Below are 16085 nucleotides of genomic sequence, written 5' to 3' on the forward strand. Positions count from 1 at the left end.
TGTAATTTTTCTGTCAAATAAGACATTTAATCTGTTTTTTCTTCTCACATTCCATGATTAATGTGTTTTCATAGTTGTTCACCAGCACTTTATCCTCCTTTATGACGATAGTCAGTTATGCATTACTGGCCATTAAAATTGCTACACTAAGCAGAAATCCAGATGATGAACGGGTATTCATTGGACAAATATATTATACTAGAACTGACATGTGATTACATTTTCACGCAATTTGGGTGCATAGATCCTGAGAAATCAGTACCCAGAACAACCACCTCTGGCCGTAATAACGGTCTTGACACGCCTGGGCATTGAGTCAAACAGAGCAGCCCATGCAGCTTCAACACAGTACCACAGTCCATCAAGAGTAGTGACTGGCGTCTTGTGACGAGCTAGTTGCTCGGCCACCATTGACAAGACGTTTTCAATTGGTGAGAGATCTGGAGAATGTGCTAGCCAGGGCAGCAGTCGAACATTTTCCGTATCCAGAAAGGCCCGTACAGGACCTGCAACATGCGATGGTGCATTATCCTGCTGAAATGTAGAGTTTCGCACGGATCGAATGAAGGGTAGAGCCACGGGTCGTAACACATCTGAAATGTGAAGTCCACTGTTCTAAGTGCCGTCAATGCGAACAAGAGGTGACCGAGACGTGTAACCAATGGCACCCCATACCATCAAGCCAAGTGATACGCCAGTATGGCGATGACGAATACACGCTTTCAATGTGCGTATACCGCGATGTCGAAAGTCGAGGATGCGACCATCATGATGCTGTAAACAGAACCTGAATTCATCCGAAAAAATGACGTTTTGCCATTCGTGCACCCAGGTTCGTCGTTGAGTAGACCATCGCAGGCGCTCCTGTCTGTGATGCAGCGTCGAGGGTAACCGCAGCCATGGCCTCCGATATGATAGTCCATGCTGCTGCAAACGTCGTCGAACTGTTCGTGCAGATGGTTGTCGTTTTGCAGACGTCCCCATCTGTTGACTCAGGTGTCGAGACGTTGATGCACTATCCGTTACAGCCATGCGGATAAGATGCCTGTCATCTCGACTGCTAGTGATACGAGGCCGTTGGGATCCAGCACGGCGTTCCGTATTACCCTCCTGAATCCACCGATTCCATATTCTGCTAACAGTCACTGGATCTCCACCAACGTGAGCAGTAATGTCAAGATACGATAAACCGTAATCGCGATAGGCTACAATCCGACATATATCAAAGTCGTAAACGTGATGGTACGCATTTCTCCTCCTTACACGAGGCATCACAACAACGTTTCACCAGGCTACGCCGGTCATCTGCTGTTTGTGTATGAAAAATCGGTTGGAAACGTTCCTCATGTCAGCACGTTGTAGGCATCGCCACCGGCGCCAACCTTGAGTGAATGCTATGAAAAGCTAATCATTTGCATATCACAGCATCTTCTTCCTGTCGGTTCAATTTCGCATCTGTAGCACGTCATCTTCGTGGTATAGCCATTTTAATGGCCAGTAGTGTAGTCTGTTGATGGACTTCTAGGCTGAAAACAGGTTACCCGAAAAAATAATAATGTACAACATCCTAAAATTGCGACCAAGAATCGGCAGTAAACATAGTTCCATTCCTCTAGGTCTCAGCTTTCATTAGTTTTCTTTAATGAGTGACACGAGCAGTGGCTTAATAGGAGGACGTGAAGATCGCCTAGATATACACTGATAAGTTGGAACATCACGAATACGCTATAAGATATTGCACTGCTTGTATTTGTAAGAAGAACGACGCAATGTTCCTTCGGACAGGTGTGCCTGTCCTAAGGAACAGCCACTGAGGCTATCACAGCCGTCGTGAAATGCAGAAAATGTATTCGAAGTTGCGAATACGGGAAACCTCCAACTGTAGACTGGAATAACGGCAATTAAAATTTTGACTGTCGTCATTCCACTGCACAGATGAAAGTTGCCCTTATTCCCAAATGAGAATACATTTTCCGTATTTTATCGCGGCTGTAGCCGCCGTCGTGCTTGTTTCTTCGGACATGCTTGATTGTCCGAAGGAACGCAGCATCGTACTTCTTACAGATACTTCAATATCTTATCTATCCGCTGAAACTAGGCTAGCGACTTTCGATTAAACGTCTCTCCCGTAGGTAATTTCAGTAAGTGAACGAGTGCGAGTTAATGACACATGTACAAAGGACTATGGAAGTTTGGGTCTGACTATCAAGCGTGCACATATAGCTGAAACTGTTAAGGTGACTGCTTTTGACATGGTTCGAGTTCAGGGTTGTGTTGGGTTGTTTGGGGGAAGAGACCAAACAGCGAGGTCATCGGTCTCATCGGATTAGTGAAGGACGGGGAAGGAATTCAGCCGTGCCGTTTCAAAGGAATCATCCAGGCATTTTCCTGGAGCGAGTTAGGGAAATCACGGAAAACTTAAATCAGGATGGCAGGACGCGGGATTGAACCATCGTCCTCCCGAATGCGAGTCGGGTGTGCTAACCACTGCGCCACCACGCTCGGTAGGGTTCAGATCCGGCACAAATTTCTCTGTCGTCATTCCGTTCTACAGTTGGAGGTTGCCCACATTCATAACTGCGAATATATATGCTACATTATGACCACAGTCTACCCCGAGACCGAAGGCCGCCTGGTGGCGCTGCAGGAGCATGTAACAATAAGTTTATAAGCGGAGACAAATGGGAAATCATTCCCGCGGCACTCCGTGCCACAGATGAGGAACATCACTGACACAAGCGACTGTGTCGTTTCAGACACAATAGTGTTAAAAAGTAGTTTAAATTTTCAAAGGGTAAGCTCGAAATTTGTTTATTTCACATATACTGAAGGCACTAAATGCTGTAGCTTTCGGGTAACCAGAGCGTCTAGTAGCAAGTAACTGTAGATACATTCACTTAAGAAGAGAAATTTATTTCTGTTCAGGAGTTTGCCGTCTCAGGGCATAGTGACAAATATGCAGAGCAGTTTGTAGTGTTTCTTTATTCTTCTCGTGTATTTTGTGTACGTTCAAAACTCAGTAGCGCCATTTGAGATCTTATATCTATTTTTACACACTACTGTATGGCTAGAAATTGTGCTCGTTGTGAGCGGACGTAAGGAGTATTGACTGCTGTCCGTGAACAGCTGGAAGCAGCGTTGGCTACCATCGACATGCTTCTGGCCAATGTTCAAAGTTGCTACGGCATCGGAGAGCAGGAGACGAGACCTGCGACACCTATGGTGTCTTTGGAATCCCCAGATCACCCGGCTGTCGCTGCATCTTCTGATTCGCTACATCTGACCGGCCCGTCCTCACTCGAGGGCGGGTGGCAGACAGTGATGGGTTCGTGTGTCTCTGGACGGAAGACGAAAGAGGGATCAGGTCGCGCGGCTGGTTCCCTACGCCTTAGCAACAGGTACGAAGTGCTACCCAGTGTCGATAACTGAGTTAGAACCGGATGCCTCTCCTGCTGGGCAAGCGGTCGATTTCCCTGCCCCGTCCGGACAAGTGCAGAGGGTGTGGGAGCTCCAATTTTAGGCGGATGATGGAGCCCCTCAGGGAAAGAGCAGGCAAGGATAGAATGCCAGTGTGCATTCGGTATGTTTGTTGGAGGTTCTCGTCCGTGATGTGGAAGAGGCCCTGCCGGCACCTATCGAGTGCACTGAGAGCAAATGGCAGTGGATAGTTGCACATGTCGGCACGAATGCCATCTGCCGCTTGGATTCTGAGGGCATCCTCGGCTCCTTTCGGTGGATGGCTGATTTGGTGAAGGCAACTATGATCGCTCGTGGGATGCAGACTGAGCTGTCTATATGTAGCAGCCGCTTCGGTTAGCATCGTGGTTTAAGGCGCCTTGTCACGGTCCGATCGGCTCCTGCCGTCGGAGGTTCGAGTCCTCCCTCGGGTATGGGTGTGTGTGTTGTCCATAGCATAATTTAGTTTACGTTAGATTAAGTAGTGTGTAGGCCTCGGGACCGGTGTGTAGGCTTAGGGACCGATGACCTCAGCAGTTTAGTTCCATAAGACCTTACCACAAATTTCCAAATTACATAGAGCACCGTTTCCAGGGTTGATCACGGTCCTCTGGTTTGGAGCAGAGTGAATTTCTCGGACTCCGCTGTCGGAGGAAGCGACAACTAGTGTAGCAGAGTACGTGTGGCGCGCCCATGAGTCTTTTTAGGTTAGAGAAATCCTTCTTTGGTATCAGAGCAGAGACTATGTACCTGATAAATTAGCCACAATGTCCTCAGAGAACGTTCGTCATCGCAGATCAGAGATAGAAAAGGTTGATATGATTTTAGTAAACTGCAGGAGCATCTAGGGGAAGGTCCTAGAATTAGTATCGCTTACTGAAGGTTATAAAACACAAATAGTATTAGGAACAGAAATTTGATTGAAGCCAGACGTTAATTACAACGAAACCCTAAGTTCAGATTGGAATATTTATTGTAGAGATAGGTTAGTCGCCAACGGTGGCAGCGTGTTATTGCAGTATGGAATTTGATAAAATCTATCGAAGTTATTACGGATTCAGATTGTGAATTAATCTGGATGAAGTATCAAAGATCGGTCAAAGATGGTAATCGGAAGCTTTTATAGACCTCTTGGGCCAGGAGCGCTGGGCAGAGCGCTGCAGACAGAACTTGCAGAATATCGTTAGTAATTTTCTTGATCATACCGTTGTGATAGGGTTCAAAAATGGTTCAAATGGCTCTGAGCACTATGGGACTCAACTGCTGTGGTCATTAGTCCCCTAGAACTTAGAACTACTTAAACCTAACTAACCTAAGGGCATCACACACATCCATGCCCGAGGCAGGATTCGAACCTGCGACCGTAGCAGTCGCACGGTTCAGGACTGCGCGCCTAGAACCGCGAGACCACCGCGGCCGGCGTTGTGATAGGGGGTGACTCCAGCTTGCGAGGTATAGATTGGGAGTGTCATGCTATCAAAACTGGTGCCGGAGACAGGAATTTGTGTGTTATTGTTCTGGATGTCTTGTCCGAAAATTATTTTGAGCAGATAGTTAGAGAACCAACTCATGAGTGTAACGTCTTAGACTTCGTGGCAACAAACAGACCTGAACTTATCGCATTAGTTAACGTAGAGGAAGGTATCAATGATCATAAGGTTGTGATACCATCTATAACAACAGCTCTACAAAGAATGTTAAGAAAGATAGGCAGATATTTTTGCTTAGCGAGAGTGACAGGATAAAAATTTCAGAGTATCTGAGCAATCAGTATCAGACATTTGGTGATGAGAACGAAGCGCTGTGGAAAATAAATGGAGAAAATTAAAAGGAATCGTGCAGCATATTCCAGAAAAATATGTTCCGAGTAAGGTCTTACGAGATGGGAAAGACCTACCATCTTATAATAGCTGTGTTCAAAAACTGCTACGTAAACAAAGAGAACTTCATCTCAGAGTCAAGAGAAGTAAAAAGCTAGCTGACAAGCAAAAGCTGAACGAAGAGAAAATCTGCATAAGGAGAGCACTGAGAGAAGCCTTCAATGACTTTGAAAGTAAAACTTTGAGTACCGATGTGAGTAAAAACCATAAGAGGTTTTAGTAATATGTGAAATCAGTAAGTGGGTCAAAATCACCAATTCATTCACTCACAAAGGGAAGGCCTCAGAGACAGCCAACCGATTTGGCTCAGATTTGGCAGGTCGCTTGTGTAAACCTAAAACGAAGGAATATAAGATATTATGGGTCAACACCTCCACGTTTTTGAGAAAATCACCACTAAAGGTTATGACGAGCGATCGACTCAAAATTGGCGGGATCGATGGTTAATTGTAAATAGAGCATTTTTCTTCATCAGGGATGGGGTTGCCAGCACGGTAGATCAGCGTGTTTCGGTCAGAGGGTTTAGCTACCCTCTGCAACAAAAAAAACTGAGTGAACGGATCAACGAACAACCTGAACAGGTGTCGTCGGACGCCCGTCACGCACAAATTCAACGAACAGTATAGAACAAAATGAGATTAAAAATAAAAAAAAAGGTAACTGGCTGGTAAACGGAACACCCGGGTTCGAATCTCGAAGAAACCTAGCGGATGTTATTCTTTTCGTTTGTATTTTTCCATATCTCAATTGATAGTGATAGGAGGGTTAATAAGGTAAGTAAATCAATCAGGAATGGTAATAATAAGGTAGACAAACCAGTTTACCAAACGCCGTGAGTTAGTAAAGTATTAAACTTTTAAGCCTTGTCACATGAAAACAACTCCGAATAAAAGTGCTGCGACTTCCTCACGTGGGATCACAGATAGCCAACCGTGCGACGCTTGTTTACAGCGAGACACGGGATAGAATGCACGTGGGGAGAGTTATGTTGTCCCGGTTTCCTCTTCGTCATATCGTAGGGAAGAAACAGTGTAGCCGTCGAAAGACTGCATTCATTAGATGCCCTTGATGCCGTGAGTATGTTTGTTTCGAATGTTTATATGACAAGTACCATCCACCTAGTTGTTCGAAGAAAAGTGAGGACACGTAACAGTGACTGAAAGAGCCATTGTAAAGTGACTTGGAGTAACATTTTAGTTGTTTACTATCCCAAGAGATTTGAGAAATTTATTTGCCTACCTTATTATCATTCCTTGTTGATTTACTTACCTTATTAACCCTCCTATCCTTATCAATTGAGATATGGAAAAATACAAACCAAAAGAACAACATCCATTACGTTTCCTCGAGATTCGCAGCCATTTACCTTAGCCGTTGCGCTATCGGTTCTGTCGGCGAAAAGCGTTGACCATGTGGGTACAGAAGCGGCAGCTGTAAAAGTTTCTTACCTCGATTTCTGGAAAAGTATGCGTTTTCGGACACCATTCCTGGTGATGAAAAATTCTCTATTTACAGTTATCTATCGATCCCGCCAACTCTGAGTCGATCGCTCGTCATAACCTTTAGGGGTGATTTTCTCAAAAACGCGGGGGTGTTGACCCAAGATATCTTAGATTGCTTCGTTTTAGGTTGTACACAAGCGACCTGCCAAATCTGAGCAGAATCGGTTGGCCGTGTCTGAGGCCTTCTTCTTGTCAATATCCATGCTGGCACCGAAGCGGAAGATGACAGAGAGAAGGCCCCAAAAACTGAATTCGATCTCCCAAAATTGTTTCACCGCGGAAGATCGTAGCACAGTTCCCCCTTCCAATTATTGTAGGAACGAAAAAATGGCAGATACTGAGATAACCGATCGCAGAACAGAAGAAAAGCTACAATCGCTTAGTAGTGGAAAGGCGTCACGACCGGATGAGATATCTGTAAGATCCGACAAAGGTTATGCGAAAGAACTTGCTTTCCTTCTAGCAGTAAATTATCGTAGATTGCCTGAGTAACGAATGGTACCTAGCGACTGGAAGGAAGCGCAGGTCATTCCCGTTTTTAAGAAGGGCCGTAGAACAGATGCACTCAATTATAGACCTATATCGTTGACATCAATCTATTGTAGAATTATGGACAATGTTTTAGGATCAAGAAGGATAATGTCTATAAAAATCAACATGGATTCAGCAAACAGAGAGCCAGCGAAGCTCAGCTTGCTCTGTTCCCCCACAAGATCCACAGTGCCATAGACAATGGCGCTCACGTTGCTGCCGTGCTCCTTGACTTCAGGAAGGCATTTGACACCGTTCTGCACTGCCGTTTAGTGAAAAAAATACGAGCTTATCGAGCATTGAAGCAGATTAGCAACTGGACTGAAGACTTCCTAGCAGACAGAACTCAACTCGTCGCTCTTAATGGAACAAAATCGATAGATGCAAAGGCAATTTCCGGTGTGCCCCAAGGAAGTGTGATAGGACCGTTACTGTTTACAACATATATAAATGACGTAGTAGAAAGCGTCGGATGCTCTCTAAAGCTGTTCGCAGATGATGCGGTTGTCTCTAACAAAGTAGTAACGCCAGAAGATAGTAACGATTTGCAGAATGACCTCCAGAAAATTGAGGAATGGTGCAGGATCTGGCATTTGAACATGAACGTAAGTAAATGTAACATCTTTCGCATACATAGGAAAAGAAATCCACTACTGTACAGCTACACTGTTGATGACGAACCTATGGGAACAGTATCGGCCGTAAAGTATCTAGGAGTAACAATCCAGAGCGACCTTAAGGGGAATGACCATACAAAACAAACATTGGGAAAAGCAGATGCCAGACTTACATCAATACGAATAAGGAAATGTAACTCATCCACGAAGGAAGTGGCTTATAAGGCACTTGTTCGATCCATTCTTGAGTACTGTTCATTTATCTGGAATCTTTACCAGTTAGGACTGATAGAGAGAAGATTCAAGGAAGGGCGGAACATTTAGTCACGGGATCGTTTAGTCGTCACGAGAGCGTTACAGAGACTCTCAACAAACTCCATTGGCAGACATTACAAGCGTGGCAATGTGCATAACGGACAGATTTACTATTGAAGTTTCAAGAGAGCACTTTCCGGGAAGAGTCGAACAACATAGTACTTCCTCCTATATACGTTTCGTGTAATGACTGCTAGTAGAAAGTTCGATAAATTAGAGTCAATACAGAGGCTTACCGACAATCATTCTTCCCTCAATGTAGTTAGTGGTACAAAAAGTATCCTCCGCCACACACCATTAGGTGGCTTGCGGAGTATGATGTAGCTGTAGATGTCGTTAAGAACAGTTTTCTCCACACTACTAAATAAAATTTCTCCTATAAAAATTTAATTGTACAATCTAATCGTCAAAAACACTTCTGTCTGTCGGACTTCGCTAAGCTAGACCAATGCCCTTCCACATTTAATATTTACACACACACACACACAATTCTTATTCCTACTTTTAATAAAGTTCTCCAACGGACAGATGAAATAATCGTCTAGATTTAAATGCAGCTGATATTATATTCTGAGATAGCAACTTGTTTCTTAGGCTCATGTTCTGCCTGTACAGAAGAATAACTTGGGCATTCTTCGGAAGAAAGGCTCGCAGGGCAAAATGCTTATTTGAGGTAGGACAATCCAGATATTACATTTAATGTATTTGAATAACAACCTCATTCTGGTTCAAACGGCTCTAAGCACTATGGGTCTTAACATCTGAGGTCATCAGTCCTCTAGACGTAGAACTACTTAAAGCCAACTAACCTAAAGACATCACACACACCAAAGCCCGAAGCAGGAGTCGAACCTGCGACCGTAGCAGGTGCGCGGTTCCAGACTGAAGCGCCTAGAATCGCTCAGCTACAGCGGCCAGCCAACCTGATTCTGATATACAAGTATATCTTAATGCGATCTACTATTAAGTAAATCTTTCCATAGTACTAGATTTTCAGCCTTTGTTACTAATGTGGAAAATGATGTTTCTCAAACATTTATAGGCCCTTTTCTCATAGATCAATGCCAGTAGATTACAATGAGCAAACATTTCAAACATCAAATATTATTTTAACCCAAATGACATTAAAACAAAACAATAATGTTATTCGTAGTAATACCTACAATTTGAGGACCGTTAGAAAGGCACAGAAATAAAGTAACAGAAAGAAAATTGATAACAAAAACACAACTATACAAATAAAATATCACTGCTTTGTCCTTTCTTCCAGACATTATGAAGCTTTGTCCTATGTATCGTATATTATGAAGGACAGTTTCTCTGGTACAGCTCCTAGTTACTGAAGGAGCTTTTGATTGTCTTCTGTTCTTCTTCTTGTTCTTGTTCTTGTTCTTGTTCTTCTTCTTCTTCCATGGATGTCTGTTTTATAAATAACGTCTGTTTGCTGGTGACTCTTCAAGTGTACTGTGCAACACGAACTACATCCATTATCCACGTGCTTCAATGAATCACAGGCATCCGTTCCTTATTCTAGCTTCAGTGTATTAAACTCCATTGTTAATAGTTTCAAGTTTTTCTGTACTCCATTACTGTATTTCTGTTGCCAAAGTCGGAATAATTCACACGGACCTTTGTATGTTAGTCAGTCTAGTACTGAACCAACTGCCGACGCCCCAACTAAGCTGGCCTACACATAAGCCCCCGCTAAATTAAACTCTATTAGAAGTGCTGCGCGCACACGCATCAAGAAACCGTTGCCCCGGCCTCAAGTATTGAGATAATGAAACAAAATCTTTGTCAAATATTCTAGATAAGCTGATAATTAATTTTAAACAGGTGCTCGAGAAAAAACCCACATAGAACTATTGACGCTTCTACCGGAAAATGCCTCAATTAATTAATTACTATATCAACGAGGGGGGCAAACATTTTAAATTCTTTTTCTTTATTGCAGTTTCAGCCCCCCTCCCCTCCCCCCCCACTCTCTCTCTCTCTCTCTCCTTCCCCTGTCCCTTTCTCCTCTCTCGATATTGTCCACGGCTTATATCAGGACACAGCCTAACTGCCTCTTCTAAGGACTGTCTTACTGCTAACCTTCGTTAGTCGATTATTTCGTAGTTATTCAGGACACTAAAACGTAAACCATCATCTCGATAGTAATAAATACGGCCTAAATTACCTGCCTAGTTGAAATGACATCTTACAATCTGATGATGTACACTGCCTGGCAAAAAGAGAACCACCCAGAAGAAATGGTGACCTATGAGTGCAACTTCGTACATTTACACACCAACGGTGAGTTTGTAAATGTTCAGACTTGCAATTCTCTGTGACAGGTAGAACGGCCAACAAAGTATTTTTGTGTTGTCCGTGCTTAGTGTTCGTAGGGGATTCACTGAGGTGACAAAACTCATGGGATACCTCCTAATATCGTGTCGGATCTGCTTTTATCTGTCGTAGTGCCGGAACCCGGCGTGGCATGGACTCAACAAGTCGTCGGAAGTCCCTTCCAGAAATATTGAACCATCCTGCCTCTACAGCCGCGCATGATTTGGAATGTGCTGCCACTGCAGGATTTTGTGCACGAACTGACGTATTGATTATGTCCCATAAATGTTCTCAATTCATGTTGGGCGATCTGGGTGATCAAATAGAATTGTCCAGAATGTTCTTCAAGCCAATCGCGAACAACTGTAGCCCAGTGACAGGGCGCATTGTCATCCATAAATGTTCCACCGTTGTTTGGGAACATTAGGTACATAATGGCTCCAAATGGTCTCCAAGCAGCCGAACATAGTTATTACCTCTCAATGATCGGTTCAGTTGGACTAGAGGATAAAGTCCATTCCATGTAAATACACCGTCATGGAGCCACCACCAGTTTGCTCAGTGTCTCGTTGACAACTTGTGTGGCTTCGTGGGTCTGCGCCACACTCGAGCCCTACTATCAGCTCTTACTACCTGCAGTTGGGACTCATCTGATCAGACCAATATTTTCCAGTCGTCTAGGGCCGGACAGGTATGGTCACGAGCCCAGGAGAAGTACAGCAGCAGGCAACGTGCTGTTAGCAAAGGCACTAGCGTAGATCCTTTGCCGCCATAGCCCATTAACGCAAAATTTCGCCGCACTGTCCTAGTGGATACGTTCGTCGTACGTCTCATGTTGATTTCTGCAGTTATTTCACGCAGTATTGCTTGTTTGTTATCACTGCAACTCTACGCAAACGGAGCTGCTCTCGCTCGTTAAGTGAAGGCCCTTAGTCACTGCGTTGTCCTTGGTGAGAGGTAATGCATCTCGGAATATTGAATTCACAAACGATTTAGGAAATGGAAAGTTTAATGCTTCTAGCTTGAAGTAGCATTCGGCGTCCCAAGCCTTAACTCCCGTCGTGCAGCCATAATCACGCCAAAAACCTTTTCACATGAATCACCTGATTACAAATGACAGCTCTGCCAATGCACTGCCCTTGTATCCCTTGTGTACGTGATACTACCGCCACCTGTAAATGTGCATATCTCTATCCCATGACTTTTGCAACCTCAATGTATAAGGGGTGTGAACGTCAGATGTGTGATCACTGTCAAGGACATAGAGATGCAGCGAACAAGTGTGGGACGGCGTTATAAGCATCCGACAGATTTCGAAAGGAATGTCATCGTGGGCCTCCATTTGGGTGCCAAGTCGAATTGTGCAATATCAAGTTTAGTAGAACAGTTGGATGTGACTGTGGCCCGATGTCAAGCTGCATGGGAACGTGAAGGCAGGCGTACTCGTCGTCAATGTGCCAATCGACCACGTCTGACTACCACAAAGAGGATCACCGTATTGTGCTCCAACTCACTCTCATCTTATACTTTCCCCTCTCTCGGGAAGTGTGTGGGGGAGTTTGTAGCCTTTCGGCTTTTACTCCTCTGTATATTTGTGTGTGTTATTTTATCTGTCATTTTCTGGTGTCTGTGAAATGTGATGAATGTTATGTATGTGTCTGGTACTTGCCTGAGGTTGGCGTGGTGATTGGTAGTATGTGGGAGGGAGCAGGATTAGGGACTGGATATTTGAATTTTCTCTCCAACTTGATCGTCGAAGATCGTCATTGGGCGTTTGTGCTTGTCGCGGTACATGTCATACCGACCTAGGGAGTGGATGAGAACGTTTCCTGATCTGGAAGAGCCGTCATAGAAGGCACTTGCCAGATCTCGGAAACGCTTTCTCAGGAGTGGGATTTCAACTGCGGCGTACAGATAGTCGGCAGGGAATCCGAGGGGTAGATGCAGTGCCCTCCTGAGGGCGCGGTTCTGCAGCCTCTGGAGTTTGTCCAGGTGCTGCTTTGCAACGTATCCCCACACAGGGCATGCATATTCCATTACTGGCCGGATCAGGGCCTGATGCACATTCACTCCTACAGAGCAGGTAAGGGAGCTGGTTGAGTCGAGGATTGGGTACAGGATGGATGACCTTATAAGCATCCGACAGATTTCGAAAGGAATGTCATCGTGGGCCTCCATTCGGATGCCTAGTCGAATTGTGCAATATCAAGTTTTGTAGAGCATTTGGATGTGACGGTGGCCCGATGTTACGTTGCATGGGAACGTGAAGGCAGGCATACTCGTCGTCAATGTACCGACCGGTCCACGTCTGAATACCACAAGGAGGATCGCCGTATTGTGCTCCATGCACATCGTTAGCCCTTCACATCGTGATTTCCCTAATTCGCTCCAGGCAAATGCCGGGATGGTTCCTTTGAAAGGACCTTGCCGAATTCCTTCCCCATCCTTCGCTAATCCGATGAGACCGATGACCTCGCTGTTTGGTCTCTTCCCCCATTCCCCCAAACAACCCCCCCCCCTCCCCCCTTTCACATCCGTTGCCAAAGAAACTTGTGTGGGACCAGCTATTACGAGTACACCGTCCCAGTGGCAATATCCAGAGCATCAAGACCTGTTACAACAGTGGTGGGCAACTTACCTCATTACAGGGTACAACGACATTGCGACACCTTTCCCAACCGAGTCAGTGCATTCATCTAGGTCAGAGAGCGTCCAAAGTCACTCTCATAAGTGGAACCACACTGCCAAGTTTTTTAAAAATATGTCTCGATATCGTAATCACTGAAATAACATCGCAAACCCTTTCAACCTGCCAGTTTCCGTTCCGTTTCTTCCTCCTCTTTTGGATGCATCACTTTTTTTGTCACACAGTATAGTTTGTTCTTGAGCAGTTGTGATTGTTGCTTTGGCATCTGTAGTATCTATTCAGCACAAGGTAGCTGCATTCAAAGGAGTTTCATTCAGACTTAACACAATCACACCAGTGTACAGTAACAAGTAAAGCGATTTTTTCCAGAACGAATGCAATGAGTTATACCCACGTCGAGATTCCTTTCAAAATGTGAGATCCCTCGCCTGGCGCACTAAGTAGCTTGCCTTTCTTTTTAAGGTGTACAGCTCTGGAAGGAAGAAAATGAAAGTTCAGTTTTAAAATACTGCGAACATTGCCGTTGTACATACTACATGACTATAGAGGAGATAAATCTTGGCCTTGTCTCGTGAACTATCCAGAAACCCTTCTTAGGTGATTTAAAGAAACCATAAATCTGGATGATCAGATAAGGAATTTAATCATGTAGGGCACAGTTAAATGAAAACCAGAAAGATGCAGAAATAAAGTAAACTATTCATTATTTCACAAGTAGTCGCCATTACTTAATTAACATTGATCCCACTGTGAGGGTAGGCCCACATGTTGCCAAGTTGTTCCAAATACGCTGAGGCGTTTCACTGGAGAAAATTTTCACATCCTCCATACAGTCCCGATCTCCCCCCCCCCCCCCCATGCGATTTTCCCAGTTTTGATGCTCTGAAGGAAGAAATTGGTGTGTCAGGTTGCTTCGGATGAAGAACTGCACACCTGGGTACAATCACGGTTCCAGAGACTACCGCAAACATTTTCCATGAAGGCTGTGAGCATAGTTAATCATGATGCTTAAACAATGCACCACGTCTCTCGATTCTGATGTGTTCCTCTATCGTCAATTCATGTGAGCGACGTACAAAGGAAAGTGAGGAATCATGTAGATTTCTCTTTAGTTTGAAAAAAATCATAAAGCCAGTAGAACAGAGCTGATTTGGCGTATGAAACATTATCTTCTGAACAGAATATGATTCATATTTAGGCGATGACAACATTATTTCAAAGTATAGTTGGTTAAATGTTAAAGCACAGTACTGAATGATTGGCTTTCATTTAAATTAGTGTCGTATGTATTCTTTTTTCACATAATTTAAAGAGACCTCAAAACGCAGCAGTAAATTGGTGAACGTGGCTAGTGATGTGCGTAGTGTTCTGACCTATGTCTTCTAATTCATTCACAAGATCCTGAAATGCCTCGAGATTCTTTGTTTTGTATCCTAGACCACACAACACTGTTTTCGAATATTTTAGAGCTTGGCATAAGATACTAAGACAATTTTCTAAAACCAACCTTCTTTCTTGTATTGTGTATTAAACCGGGGACCTAGAAACGTCGGAGAGGCTTTGTTCCACCGTAGCTCTCGGTGGTTCACAACCCCACAACAGGACACAGCAGTTCACCCACCCCACCGCCGCCCAACACCGATTCCAGGGTTATATTGCGGTTCGGCCCCAGTCACCCCCCGGGAACGTCTCATACCAGACGAGTGTAACCCCAAATGTTTGCGTGGTAGAGTAATTATAGTGTACGCGTACGAGGAGACATTGTGTAACTGTGGCGGAATAAGGGGAACCACCCCGCATTCGACGAGGTAGATGGAAAACCGCACTAAAAATCATCCACAGGCAGGCCAGCACACAGGACTTCGACACTAATCCGCCGGGCGGGGTTGTGCCGGGAACCGTCACGTCTTCCCTCTCGGGAAGCAGTACGTTGGACCGCGCGGGTATCCAGGTGGGCACTTTCTCTCTTACTCTGGGAGTGACATGTTCATGTACGTTATTACGTGTTCATGTACGTTATTACACACACCCTTACTAAATAAGGCGGTAAAACTCTACCAGCTCGCCGGGATAGCGCCACCAGATATTCGTCGTGAAGTAGCTGCCAACGCGGGGAGAACAAATCAGGCTCATGAAGAAAACCATGCAGTACATGGGCATATTCCAGCTGCCCAAGGCTGAGATCCAGAAGAAGATTCCTCAAGACCACTTCTACCTTGCAAACAATAGCAGGTACAACAAAAAATCAATCGTCGACTTGAGAATAATTCAACCTGGCCTCCCGCTTCGCAACCCCATCCACCTGGGAGGAATTAAATCGTATTGAGATCACTGAAGCGTCCTCGTTCTGCAAGTGGTAGATCCAGGAGTAACTTCCAGAAATGACATTTCCCTGTGGATACCACCAATTATGACTGCAGAGAACCGCAGACCATGAAGCATTTATTGGATTGTCAATTATGCCCTCCATCTTGCATAGAAGGTAATCTCCTTGTGACGCTGGGTGCGGCTGAAGCAGAAGCTTGATTATTCTTTCTTCCATTTCTCTGTTATGCTAACTATGTATTTGTTTCTGACTCGAATAAATAAAATAGTGAATAATGTTTGAATTTCGCTTTACATGCGCCTGTTTCTTCTGGACACATGCTGAACATACAATTTTTTTTTAAAGTCTTACGGGACTTAACTGCTAAGGTCATCAGTCCCTAAGCTTACACACTACTTAACCTAAATTATTCTGAGGACAAACACACACACACCCATGCCCGAGGGAGGACTCGAACCTCCGCCGCGACCAGCCGCACAGTCC

At 44.6% G+C, this 16085-nt stretch overlaps 1 protein-coding gene across 1 annotated transcript in view; it reads left to right on the plus strand.

Moving 5' to 3' along the window:
- LOC126299244 (MAM and LDL-receptor class A domain-containing protein 1-like) overlaps positions 1 to 16085 on the plus strand; it is a 352356-nt gene that overhangs the window by 15155 nt on the left and 321116 nt on the right. The gene's annotated exons all lie outside the window — the stretch shown is intronic.

Source organism: Schistocerca gregaria, chromosome X (assembly GCF_023897955.1).
Source record: "Schistocerca gregaria isolate iqSchGreg1 chromosome X, iqSchGreg1.2, whole genome shotgun sequence".
NCBI lineage: Eukaryota > Metazoa > Arthropoda > Insecta > Orthoptera > Acrididae > Schistocerca > Schistocerca gregaria.